The sequence below is a fragment of the Rhinoderma darwinii genome, unplaced genomic scaffold (assembly GCF_050947455.1).
Source record: "Rhinoderma darwinii isolate aRhiDar2 unplaced genomic scaffold, aRhiDar2.hap1 Scaffold_736, whole genome shotgun sequence".
NCBI lineage: Eukaryota > Metazoa > Chordata > Amphibia > Anura > Rhinodermatidae > Rhinoderma > Rhinoderma darwinii.
In genome coordinates this window covers 201,578-214,847 of record NW_027464298.1, presented here as the reverse complement: position 1 = coordinate 214,847, position 13,270 = coordinate 201,578, and positions in this window count along the sequence as shown.

Sequence of the window (13,270 nt, the reverse complement as noted above, 5' to 3'; positions counted from 1 at the left end):
ATGTAACATCTACTACATTATCTGTACTCAGAGAGTTATCACTGTGTTATCTGTGGTGTTACATAGGACTGCAGGTGACATCTACTACATTATCTGTACTCAGAGAGTTATCACTGTGTTATCTGTGGTGTGACATAGGACTGCAGGTAAAACTACTACATTATCTGTACTCAGAAAGTTATCACTGTGTTATCTGTGGTGTTACATAGGACTGCAGGTAACATCTACTACATTATCTGTACTCAGGGAGTTATCACTGTGTGTTATCTGTGGTGTTACATAGGACTGCAGGTAACATCTACTACATTATCTGTACTCAGAGAGTTATCACTGTGTTATCTGTGGTGTTACATAGGACTGCAGGTAACATCTACTACATTATCTGTACTCAGGGAGTTATCACTGTGTGTTATCTGTGGTGTTACATAGGACTGCAGGTAACATCTACTACATTATCTGTGCTCAGGGAGTTATCACTGTGTGTTATCTGTGGTGTTACATAGGACTGCAGGTAACATCTACTACATTATCTGTACTCAGAGAGTTATCACTGTGTTATCTGTAGTGTTACATAGGACTGCAGGCAACACTACTACATTATCTGTACTCAGAGAGTTATCACTGTATTATCTGTGGTGTTACATAGGACTGCAGGTTAAATCTACTACATTATCTGTACTCAGAGAGTTATCACTGTGTTATCTGTGGTGTTACATAGGACTGCAGGTAACTGCTACTACATTATCTGTACTCAGAGAGTTATCACTGTGTTATCTGTGGTGTTACATAGGACTGCAGGTAACACTACTACATTATCTGTACTCTGAGAGTTATCACTGTGTTATCTGTGGTGTTACATAGGACTGCAGGTAACATCTACTACATTATCTGTACTCAGAGAGTTATCACTGTGTTATCTGTGGTGTTACATAGGACTGCAGGTAACACTACTACATTATCTGTATTCAGAGAGTTATCACTGTGTTATCTGTGGTGTTACATAGGACTGCAGGTAACACTACTACATTATCTGTACTCAGAGCGTTATCACTGTGTTATCTGTGGTGTTACATAGGACTGCAGGTAACATCTACTACATTATCTGTACTCAGAGAGTTATCGCTGTGTTATATGTGGTGTTACATAGGACTGCAGGTAACATCTACTACATTATCTGTAATCAGAGAGTTATCACTGTGTTATCTGTGGTGTTACATAGGACTGCAGGTAACATCTACTACATTATCTGTACTCAGAGAGTTATCACTGTGTTATCTGTGGTGTTACATAGGACTGCAGGTAACATCTACTACATTATCTGTACTCAGAGAGTTATCACTGTGTTATCTGTGGTGTTACATAGGACTGCAGCTAACTGCTACTACATTATCTGTACTCAGAGAGTTATCACTGTGTTATCTGTGGTGTTACATAGGACTGCAGGTAACACTACTACATTATCTGTACTCAGAGAGTTATCACTGTGTTATCTGTGGTGTTACATAGGACTGCAGGTAACATCTACTACATTATCTGTACTCAGAGAGTTATCACTGTGTTATCTGTGGTGTTACATAGGACTGCAGGTAACACTACTACATTATCTGTATTCAGAGAGTTATCACTGTGTTATCTGTGGTGTTACATAGGACTGCAGGTAACACTACTACATTATCTGTACTCAGAGAGTTATCACTGTGTTATCTGTGGTGTTACATAGGACTGCAGGTAACATCTACTACATTATCTGTGCTCAGAGAGTTATCACTGTGTTATCTGTGGTGTTACATAGGACTGCAGGTAACATCTACTACATTATCTGTACTCAGAGAGTTATCACTGTGTTATCTGTGGTGTTACATAGGACTGCAGGTGACACTACTACATTATCTGTACTCAGAGAGTTATCACTGTGTTATCTGTGGTGTTACATAGGACTGCAGGTATCATCTATTGCATTATCTGTACTCAGAGAGTTATCACTGTGTTATCTGTGGTGTTACATAGGACTGCAGGTAACATCTACTACATTATCTGTACTCAGAGAGTTATCACTGTGTTATCTGTGGTGTTACATAGGACTGCAGGTAACATCTACTACATTATCTGTACTCAGAGAGTTATCACTGTGTTATCTGTGGTGTTACATAGGACTGCAGGTAACATCTACTATATTACCTGTACTCAGAGAGTTATCACTGTGTTATCTGTGGTGTTACATAGGACTGCAGGTAACATCTACTACATTATCTGTAGCCAGAGAGTTATCACTGTGTTATCTGTGGTGTTACATAGGACTGCAGGTAACACTACTACATTATCTGTACTCAGAGAGTTATCACTGTGTGTTATCTGTGGTGTTACATAGGACTGCAGGTAACACTACTACATTATCTGTACTCAGAGAGTTATTAGTGTGCTATCTGTGGTGTTACATAGGACTGCAGGTAACACTACTACATTATCTGTACTCAGAGAGATATCACTGTGTATTATCTGTGGTGTTACATAGGACTGCAGGTAACATCTACTACATTATCTGTACTCAGAGAGATATCACTGTGTTATCTGTGGTGTTACATAGGACTGCAGGTAACATCTACTACATTATCTGTACTCAGAGAGTTATCACTGTGTTATCTGTGGTGTTACATAGGACTGCAGGTAACATCTACTACATTATCTGTACTCAGAGAGTTATCACTGTGTTATCTGTGGTGTTACATAGGACTGCAGGTAACAAGACTACATTATCTGTACTCAGAGAGTTATCACTGTGTTATCTGTGGTGTTACATAGGACTGCAGGTGACATCCACTGCATTATCTGTACTCAGAGAGTTATCACTGTGTTATCTGTGGTGTTACATAGGACTGCAGGTAACATCTACTACATTATCTGTACTCAGAGAGTTATCACTGTGTTATCTGTGGTGTTACATAGGACTGCAGGTAACAAGACTACATTATCTGTACTCAGAGAGTTATCACTGTGTTATCTGTGGTGTTACATAGGACTGCAGGTAACATCTACTACATTATCTGTACTCAGAGAGTTATCACTGTGTTATCTGTGGTGTTACATAGGACTGCAGGTAACACTACTACATTATCTGTAATCAGAGAGTTATCACTGTGTTATCTGTGGTGTTACATAGGACTGCAGGTAACACTACTACATTATCTATACTCAGAGAGTTATCACTGTGTTATCTGTGGTGTTACATAGGACTGCAGGTAACATCTACTACATTATCTGTACTCAGAGAGTTATCACTGTGTTATCTGTGGTGTTACATAGGACTGCAGGTAACATGTACTACATTATCTGTACTCAGAGAGTTATCACTGTGTTATCTGTGGTGTTACATAGGACTGCAGGTAACATCTACTATATTACCTGTACTCAGAGAGTTATCACTGTGTTATCTGTGGTGTTACATAGGACTGCAGGTAACATCTACTACATTATCTGTAGCCAGAGAGTTATCACTGTGTTATCTGTGGTGTTACATAGGACTGCAGGTAACACTACTACATTATCTGTACTCAGAGAGTTATCACTGTGTGTTATCTGTGGTGTTACATAGGACTGCAGGTAACACTACTACATTATCTGTACTCAGAGAGTTATTAGTGTGCTATCTGTGGTGTTACATAGGACTGCAGGTAACACTACTACATTATCTGTACTCAGAGAGATATCACTGTGTATTATCTGTGGTGTTACATAGGACTGCAGGTAACATCTACTACATTATCTGTACTCAGAGAGATATCACTGTGTTATCTGTGGTGTTACATAGGACTGCAGGTAACATCTACTACATTATCTGTACTCAGAGAGTTATCACTGTGTTATCTGTGGTGTTACATAGGACTGCAGGTAACATCTACTACATTATCTGTACTCAGAGAGTTATCACTGTGTTATCTGTGGTGTTACATAGGACTGCAGGTAACAAGACTACATTATCTGTACTCAGAGAGTTATCACTGTGTTATCTGTGGTGTTACATAGGACTGCAGGTGACATCCACTGCATTATCTGTACTCAGAGAGTTATCACTGTGTTATCTGTGGTGTTACATAGGACTGCAGGTAACATCTACTACATTATCTGTACTCAGAGAGTTATCACTGTGTTATCTGTGGTGTTACATAGGACTGCAGGTAACAAGACTACATTATCTGTACTCAGAGAGTTATCACTGTGTTATCTGTGGTGTTACATAGGACTGCAGGTAACATCTACTACATTATCTGTACTCAGAGAGTTATCACTGTGTTATCTGTGGTGTTACATAGGACTGCAGGTAACACTACTACATTATCTGTAATCAGAGAGTTATCACTGTGTTATCTGTGGTGTTACATAGGACTGCAGGTAACACTACTACATTATCTATACTCAGAGAGTTATCACTGTGTTATCTGTGGTGTTACATAGGACTGCAGGTAACATCTACTACATTATCTGTACTCAGAGAGTTATCACTGTGTTATCTGTGGTGTTACATAGGACTGCAGGTAACATCTACTACATTATCTGTACTCAGAGAGTTATCACTGTGTTATCTGTGGTGTTACATAGGACTGCAGGTAACACTACTACATTATCTGTACTCAGAGAGTTATTAGTGTGCTATCTGTGGTGTTACATAGGACTGCAGGTAACACTACTACATTATCTGTACTCAGAGAGATATCACTGTGTATTATCTGTGGTGTTACATAGGACTGCAGGTAACATCTACTACATTATCTGTACTCAGAGAGATATCACTGTGTTATCTGTGGTGTTACATAGGACTGCAGGTAACATCTACTACATTATCTGTACTCAGAGAGTTATCACTGTGTTATTTGTGGTGTTACATAGGACTGCAGGTAACATCTACTACATTATCTGTACTCAGAGAGTTATCACTGTGTTATCTGTGGTGTTACATAGGACTGCAGCTAACTGCTACTACATTATCTGTACTCAGAGAGTTATCACTGTGTTATCTGTGGTGTTACATAGGACTGCAGGTAACACTACTACATTATCTGTACTCAGAGAGTTATCACTGTGTTATCTGTGGTGTTACATAGGACTGCAGGTAACATCTACTACATTATCTGTACTCAGAGAGTTATCACTGTGTTATCTGTGGTGTTACATAGGACTGCAGGTAACACTACTACATTATCTGTATTCAGAGAGTTATCACTGTGTTATCTGTGGTGTTACATAGGACTGCAGGTAACACTACTACATTATCTGTACTCAGAGAGTTATCACTGTGTTATCTGTGGTGTTACATAGGACTGCAGGTAACATCTACTACATTATCTGTGCTCAGAGAGTTATCACTGTGTTATCTGTGGTGTTACATAGGACTGCAGGTAACATCTACTACATTATCTGTACTCAGAGAGTTATCACTGTGTTATCTGTGGTGTTACATAGGACTGCAGGTGACACTACTACATTATCTGTACTCAGAGAGTTATCACTGTGTTATCTGTGGTGTTACATAGGACTGCAGGTATCATCTATTGCATTATCTGTACTCAGAGAGTTATCACTGTGTTATCTGTGGTGTTACATAGGACTGCAGGTAACATCTACTACATTATCTGTACTCAGAGAGTTATCACTGTGTTATCTGTGGTGTTACATAGGACTGCAGGTAACATCTACTACATTATCTGTACTCAGAGAGTTATCACTGTGTTATCTGTGGTGTTACATAGGACTGCAGGTAACATCTACTATATTACCTGTACTCAGAGAGTTATCACTGTGTTATCTGTGGTGTTACATAGGACTGCAGGTAACATCTACTACATTATCTGTAGCCAGAGAGTTATCACTGTGTTATCTGTGGTGTTACATAGGACTGCAGGTAACACTACTACATTATCTGTACTCAGAGAGTTATCACTGTGTGTTATCTGTGGTGTTACATAGGACTGCAGGTAACACTACTACATTATCTGTACTCAGAGAGTTATTAGTGTGCTATCTGTGGTGTTACATAGGACTGCAGGTAACACTACTACATTATCTGTACTCAGAGAGATATCACTGTGTATTATCTGTGGTGTTACATAGGACTGCAGGTAACATCTACTACATTATCTGTACTCAGAGAGATATCACTGTGTTATCTGTGGTGTTACATAGGACTGCAGGTAACATCTACTACATTATCTGTACTCAGAGAGTTATCACTGTGTTATCTGTGGTGTTACATAGGACTGCAGGTAACATCTACTACATTATCTGTACTCAGAGAGTTATCACTGTGTTATCTGTGGTGTTACATAGGACTGCAGGTAACAAGACTACATTATCTGTACTCAGAGAGTTATCACTGTGTTATCTGTGGTGTTACATAGGACTGCAGGTGACATCCACTGCATTATCTGTACTCAGAGAGTTATCACTGTGTTATCTGTGGTGTTACATAGGACTGCAGGTAACATCTACTACATTATCTGTACTCAGAGAGTTATCACTGTGTTATCTGTGGTGTTACATAGGACTGCAGGTAACAAGACTACATTATCTGTACTCAGAGAGTTATCACTGTGTTATCTGTGGTGTTACATAGGACTGCAGGTAACATCTACTACATTATCTGTACTCAGAGAGTTATCACTGTGTTATCTGTGGTGTTACATAGGACTGCAGGTAACACTACTACATTATCTGTAATCAGAGAGTTATCACTGTGTTATCTGTGGTGTTACATAGGACTGCAGGTAACACTACTACATTATCTATACTCAGAGAGTTATCACTGTGTTATCTGTGGTGTTACATAGGACTGCAGGTAACATCTACTACATTATCTGTACTCAGAGAGTTATCACTGTGTTATCTGTGGTGTTACATAGGACTGCAGGTAACATCTACTACATTATCTGTACTCAGAGAGTTATCACTGTGTTATCTGTGGTGTTACATAGGACTGCAGGTAACATCTACTACATTATCTGTACTCAGAGAGTTATCACTGTGTTATCTGTGGTGTTACATAGGACTGCAGGTAACTGCTACTACATTATCTGTACTCAGAGAGTTATCACTGTGTTATCTGTGGTGTTACATAGGACTGCAGGTAACACTACTACATTATCTGTACTCTGAGAGTTATCACTGTGTTATCTGTGGTGTTACATAGGACTGCAGGTAACATCTACTACATTATCTGTACTCAGAGAGTTATCACTGTGTTATCTGTGGTGTTACATAGGACTGCAGGTAACACTACTACATTATCTGTATTCAGAGAGTTATCACTGTGTTATCTGTGGTGTTACATAGGACTGCAGGTAACACTACTACATTATCTGTACTCAGAGCGTTATCACTGTGTTATCTGTGGTGTTACATAGGACTGCAGGTAACATCTACTACATTATCTGTACTCAGAGAGTTATCGCTGTGTTATATGTGGTGTTACATAGGACTGCAGGTAACATCTACTACATTATCTGTAATCAGAGAGTTATCACTGTGTTATCTGTGGTGTTACATAGGACTGCAGGTAACATCTACTACATTATCTGTACTCAGAGAGTTATCACTGTGTTATCTGTGGTGTTACATAGGACTGCAGGTAACATCTACTACATTATCTGTACTCAGAGAGTTATCACTGTGTTATCTGTGGTGTTACATAGGACTGCAGCTAACTGCTACTACATTATCTGTACTCAGAGAGTTATCACTGTGTTATCTGTGGTGTTACATAGGACTGCAGGTAACACTACTACATTATCTGTACTCAGAGAGTTATCACTGTGTTATCTGTGGTGTTACATAGGACTGCAGGTAACATCTACTACATTATCTGTACTCAGAGAGTTATCACTGTGTTATCTGTGGTGTTACATAGGACTGCAGGTAACACTACTACATTATCTGTATTCAGAGAGTTATCACTGTGTTATCTGTGGTGTTACATAGGACTGCAGGTAACACTACTACATTATCTGTACTCAGAGAGTTATCACTGTGTTATCTGTGGTGTTACATAGGACTGCAGGTAACATCTACTACATTATCTGTGCTCAGAGAGTTATCACTGTGTTATCTGTGGTGTTACATAGGACTGCAGGTAACATCTACTACATTATCTGTACTCAGAGAGTTATCACTGTGTTATCTGTGGTGTTACATAGGACTGCAGGTGACACTACTACATTATCTGTACTCAGAGAGTTATCACTGTGTTATCTGTGGTGTTACATAGGACTGCAGGTATCATCTATTGCATTATCTGTACTCAGAGAGTTATCACTGTGTTATCTGTGGTGTTACATAGGACTGCAGGTAACATCTACTACATTATCTGTACTCAGAGAGTTATCACTGTGTTATCTGTGGTGTTACATAGGACTGCAGGTAACATCTACTACATTATCTGTACTCAGAGAGTTATCACTGTGTTATCTGTGGTGTTACATAGGACTGCAGGTAACATGTACTACATTATCTGTACTCAGAGAGTTATCACTGTGTTATCTGTGGTGTTACATAGGACTGCAGGTAACATCTACTATATTACCTGTACTCAGAGAGTTATCACTGTGTTATCTGTGGTGTTACATAGGACTGCAGGTAACATCTACTACATTATCTGTAGCCAGAGAGTTATCACTGTGTTATCTGTGGTGTTACATAGGACTGCAGGTAACACTACTACATTATCTGTACTCAGAGAGTTATCACTGTGTGTTATCTGTGGTGTTACATAGGACTGCAGGTAACACTACTACATTATCTGTACTCAGAGAGTTATTAGTGTGCTATCTGTGGTGTTACATAGGACTGCAGGTAACACTACTACATTATCTGTACTCAGAGAGATATCACTGTGTATTATCTGTGGTGTTACATAGGACTGCAGGTAACATCTACTACATTATCTGTACTCAGAGAGATATCACTGTGTTATCTGTGGTGTTACATAGGACTGCAGGTAACATCTACTACATTATCTGTACTCAGAGAGTTATCACTGTGTTATCTGTGGTGTTACATAGGACTGCAGGTAACATCTACTACATTATCTGTACTCAGAGAGTTATCACTGTGTTATCTGTGGTGTTACATAGGACTGCAGGTAACAAGACTACATTATCTGTACTCAGAGAGTTATCACTGTGTTATCTGTGGTGTTACATAGGACTGCAGGTGACATCCACTGCATTATCTGTACTCAGAGAGTTATCACTGTGTTATCTGTGGTGTTACATAGGACTGCAGGTAACATCTACTACATTATCTGTACTCAGAGAGTTATCACTGTGTTATCTGTGGTGTTACATAGGACTGCAGGTAACAAGACTACATTATCTGTACTCAGAGAGTTATCACTGTGTTATCTGTGGTGTTACATAGGACTGCAGGTAACATCTACTACATTATCTGTACTCAGAGAGTTATCACTGTGTTATCTGTGGTGTTACATAGGACTGCAGGTAACACTACTACATTATCTGTAATCAGAGAGTTATCACTGTGTTATCTGTGGTGTTACATAGGACTGCAGGTAACACTACTACATTATCTATACTCAGAGAGTTATCACTGTGTTATCTGTGGTGTTACATAGGACTGCAGGTAACATCTACTACATTATCTGTACTCAGAGAGTTATCACTGTGTTATCTGTGGTGTTACATAGGACTGCAGGTAACATCTACTACATTATCTGTACTCAGAGAGTTATCACTGTGTTATCTGTGGTGTTACATAGGACTGCAGGTAACACTACTACATTATCTGTACTCAGAGAGTTATTAGTGTGCTATCTGTGGTGTTACATAGGACTGCAGGTAACACTACTACATTATCTGTACTCAGAGAGATATCACTGTGTATTATCTGTGGTGTTACATAGGACTGCAGGTAACATCTACTACATTATCTGTACTCAGAGAGATATCACTGTGTTATCTGTGGTGTTACATAGGACTGCAGGTAACATCTACTACATTATCTGTACTCAGAGAGTTATCACTGTGTTATTTGTGGTGTTACATAGGACTGCAGGTAACATCTACTACATTATCTGTACTCAGAGAGTTATCACTGTGTTATCTGTGGTGTTACATAGGACTGCAGGTAACAAGACTACATTATCTGTACTCAGAGAGTTATCACTGTGTTATCTGTGGTGTTACATAGGACTGCAGGTAACATCTACTACATTATCTGTACTCAGAGAGTTATCACTGTGATATCTGTGGTGTTACATAGGACTGCAGGTGACACTACTACATTATCTGTACTCAGAGAGTTATCACTGTGTTATCTGTGGTGTTACATAGGACTGCAGGTAACATCTACTACATTATCTGTACTCAGAGAGTTATCACTGTGTTATCTGTGGTGTTACATAGGACTGCAGGTAACATCTACTACATTATCTGTACTCAGAGAGTTATCACTGTGTTATCTGTGGTGTGACATAGGACTGCAGGTAAAACTACTACATTATCTGTACTCAGAAAGTTATCACTGTGTTATCTGTGGTGTTACATAGGACTGCAGGTAACATCTACTACATTATCTGCACTCAGAGAGTTATCACTGTGTGTTATCTGTGGTGTTACATAGGACTGCAGGTAACATCTACTACATTATCTGTACTCAGAGAGTTATCACTGTGTTATCTGTGGTGTTACATAGGACTGCAGGTAACACTACTACATTATCTGTACTCAGAGAGTTATCACTGTGTTATCTGTGGTGTTACATAGGACTGCAGGTGACATCTACTACATTATCTGTACTCAGAGAGTTATCACTGTGTTATCTGTGGTGTTACATAGGACTGCAGGTAACACTACTACATTATCTGTAATCAGAGAGTTATCACTGTGTTATCTGTGGTGTTACATAGGACTGCAGGTAACACTACTACATTATCTATACTCAGAGAGTTATCACTGTGTTATCTGTGGTGTTACATAGGACTGCAGGTAACATCTACTACATTATCTGTACTCAGAGAGTTATCACTGTGTTATCTGTGATGTTACATAGGACTGCAGGTAACATCTACTACATTATCTGTACTCAGAGAGTTATCACTGTGTTATCTGTGGTGTTACATAGGACTGCAGGTAACACCTACTACATTATCTGTACTCAGAGAGTTATCACTGTGTTATCTGTGGTGTTACATAGGACTGCAGGTAACATCTACTACATTATCTGTACTCAGAGAGTTATCACTGTGTTATCTGTGGTGTTACATAGGACTGCAGGTAACATCTACTGCATTATCTGTAATTAGAGAGTTATCACTGTGTTATCTGTGGTGTTACATAGGACTGCAGGTGACACTACTACATTATCTGTACTCAGAGAGTTATCACTGTGTTATCTGTGGTGTTACATAGGACTGCAGGTAACATCTACTGCATTATCTGTAATTAGAGAGTTATCACTGTGTTATCTGTGGTGTTACATAGGACTGCAGGTAACATCTACTACATTATCTGTACTCAGAGAGTTATCATTGTGTTATCTGTGGTGTTACATAGGACTGCAGGTAACACTACTACATTATCTGTATTCAGAGAGTTATCACTGTGTGTTATCTGTGGTGTTACATAGGACTGCAGGTAACACTACTACAGTATCTGTCTTATATATTGCAGTGACTCTGGACATTATAATGGTCTGTTGTGCGATGTGATGACGGTTCTTGGTCTGCGCTGCGGTCAGTGACTGTTACGGCGTCTCGGGGGGGGGGGGGGGGGGGGATGTGTTATATTATATAATGGCCTCTGTGTCACCGTCCCTCTGAGGCCGCCATTGTAACGTCTGCGCCTCCAGAGCCGGCGCCCCCTGACACAGGTCCATGATTAACCCTCGACATACACAGATCTACTTTGTGCTCTACAATAAGAATTCTATTAATAATTGTTTCTGATAACAGCCGTGTAACCGTGGAAACGCCAATTACCAGCCCGACGTATTTACTAGAATTTACGGACAGCACAAGATGCGCCTCCTGATAATCTACTCGCATCTTCTACCGGCTTGTGGCTAAGACCGGCATATAAAAACGTAATTCTTAGTACATCTGGCCGTTTGTGTTTGAATGTTACATCAATTACAAGATCTCTGCTTGTTGTCAGTGAATGGGAACATTCTTGTTAATATTCAAAATCTGAAAATTAGTACATTTCACAGCTGAGGGTCTGTTACCATTGTATTCTGTCTAGACAATCCGCTTTGAGAGAAACAGCCTGGATTCATTTTACATTCACTGATACATTGTAACAAACTATCAGGACAGGAGAGAGATGTGTGCAGCTGATGTGTTATCTCACAGAGGATTGCCTGCACTGATACATTGTAACAAACTATCAGGACAGGAGAGAGATGTGTGCTGCTGATGTATTATCTTACAGAGGATTGCCTGCACTGATACATTGTAACAAACTATCAGGACAGGAGAGAGATGTGTGCTGCTGATGTGTTATCTCACAGAGGATTGCCTGCACTGATACATTGTAACAAACTATCAGGACAGGAGGGAGATGTGTGCTGCTGATGTATTATCTCACAGACGATTGCCTGCACTGATACATTGTAACAAACTATCAGGACAGGAGAGAGATGTGTGCTGCTGATGTGTTATCTCACAGAGGATTGCCTGCACTGATACATTGTAACAAACTATCAGGACAGGAGGGAGATGTGTGCTGCTGATGTATTATCTCACAGACGATTGCCTGCACTGATACATTGTAACAAACTATCAGGACAGGAGAGAGATGTGTGCTGCTGATGTGTTATCTCACAGAGTACTGCCTGCACTGATACATTGTAACAAACTATCAGAACAGGAGGGAGATGTGTGCTGCTGATGTGTTATCTCACAGACGATTGCCTGCACTGATACATTGTAACAAACTATCAGGACAGGAGGGAGATGTGTGCTGCTGATGTGTTATCTCACAGAGTACTGCCTGCACTGATACATTGTAACAAACTATCAGGACAGGAGAGAGATGTGTGCTGCTGATGTGTTATCTCACAGAGGATTGCCTGCACTGATACATTGTAACAAACTATCAGGACAGGAGAGAGATGTGTGCTGCTGATGTATTATCTTACAGAGGATTGCCTGCACTGATACATTGTAACAAACTATCAGAACAGGAGAGAGATGTGTGCTGCTGATGTGTTATCTCACAGAGTACTGCCTGCACTGATACATTGTAACAAACTATCAGGACAGGAGAGA